This window comes from Sorex araneus, chromosome 2, assembly GCF_027595985.1.
Source record: "Sorex araneus isolate mSorAra2 chromosome 2, mSorAra2.pri, whole genome shotgun sequence".
Lineage (NCBI taxonomy): Eukaryota > Metazoa > Chordata > Mammalia > Eulipotyphla > Soricidae > Sorex > Sorex araneus.
Window position 1 is genome coordinate 50100998 of NC_073303.1, and position 1643 is coordinate 50102640.

The window sequence follows — 1643 nt, forward strand, 5'->3', positions numbered from 1 at the left end:
CTGTCCAATAAATAGACCCAAGACTGGACCAGGTGCCCCCATGCCCCTGCCCCAAGGCAATGTCTACAGCCAGTCAGGTAGAGCAAATTCAGGCAAAGTGTTGATCCTTGCCTGATGAGCCATGCAACACACACCATGCTGTGTGTCCATGAGGATAAGAACTTTCCTTCCCTGGTGGGAGGGCCCTCAGAATCTGAGGAGCTGGTTCTGTGTAACAAAAGAGCCAATTCCTCAGTCATTTCCAGCAGAAACATGCTTATTATACATACGTCAAATACTTCAAAAAAATTACATGGGCATCAGTTGTACTGGCAATGCCCAGCTACCACCGAGGAGGATGAGGTTCCCTGTTGAGAAACGTACAGCAGGCAAAGCCTTACTGAGCATGGTTTGAACCCTTCCGGCCACCAGGCAAAAATACCAAGGACTGAGCAGCTTCAGTAATAGTTCACAGGGGGCTGGAGTAGAGACGATAGGGCACTTGCCTTGCATATTGGTTCTACCCCAGCATCCCATAAGGTTCCCTGAAACTGCCATGAGTCGTCCTTGAGCCCAGAGCAAGAAGTAAGCCCTGAGTGCAGAGTCAGAAGCCCTTAGCACCACCAGCTGTGGCCCCCAAACCAAACAAAAACCAAAAACAACAGTTCTCAAAGGCCACATGATCCAACATCAAGGCACCAGCCCCATTCGCTGCAATTCTGCTTCCAATTCAGAGTTGGTGGGGAGGGCGTGTCTCCTCACAGAGGGATCAGAGGGCAGCAGAGACCAGTGAACAACCTGGAGTCAGTTTTTGTTCTTGCTATTTTGGGACCACACCCAGCACTGCTCAGGGGCAACTCTCAGTTCAGTGCTCGAGGGTTGTTTCCAGAGGTGCTCATGGGATCATAGAGTACCATAAGCCAAACCTGGGCTCCTGAATTCAAAACATACGCTCAGCCCATGGAGCTCTCTCTCCTGACCTTGAGACATTACTTTTAATGAGGGCATTAGTCCCATCACGAGAGTTCAACCTTCTTAACCTGCTCTCATCCAAGGGCCTAGCTTCTCTAAATACTTCACAATTCAGGAGGGTTTCACTACACGGATTTTTGGAAGACACAGATGTTCACTCTATAGCAAATACACAATGTATAATTTCATTCAAACACTGATCAGTACCAGAAAAAGTCTTCGAGAGTCAGATGTCTGGCCTCACCCTTGGGCTGGTTCTTAGAGCAGTCAGGCCCTCTTTTACATTGTTGTATCTTGGCCTGAATGCTGGTTACATGTGGGCCCACTCACATACTCGAACATGTGTGGACTTGGGTGTACATTTTATTTCTATGAAAAGTAGGGTTCAGGCATGTGACTCAACAATAGGACACCTGCCCTGCAGGTGTGAGAGCACAAGTTCAATACCCAACACTGAACCACAATGCCAAGGGCCATCCTGGTGACACTGCCATTGTGATCCCCAGCAACATACCTGTGACCCCAGTGCACTGCAAACAAGTGGGTACCTGTACATAACAATGAGGGCGGGAAAAGAGGATTAGAACACACTTTCAGTAGTTGGAAACATCTGAGAAAGCAATGCCCATGGTATGATCCTGTGCTTATAAAGAACAACATATATGCATAGATATGGGACAAATACCAACCTC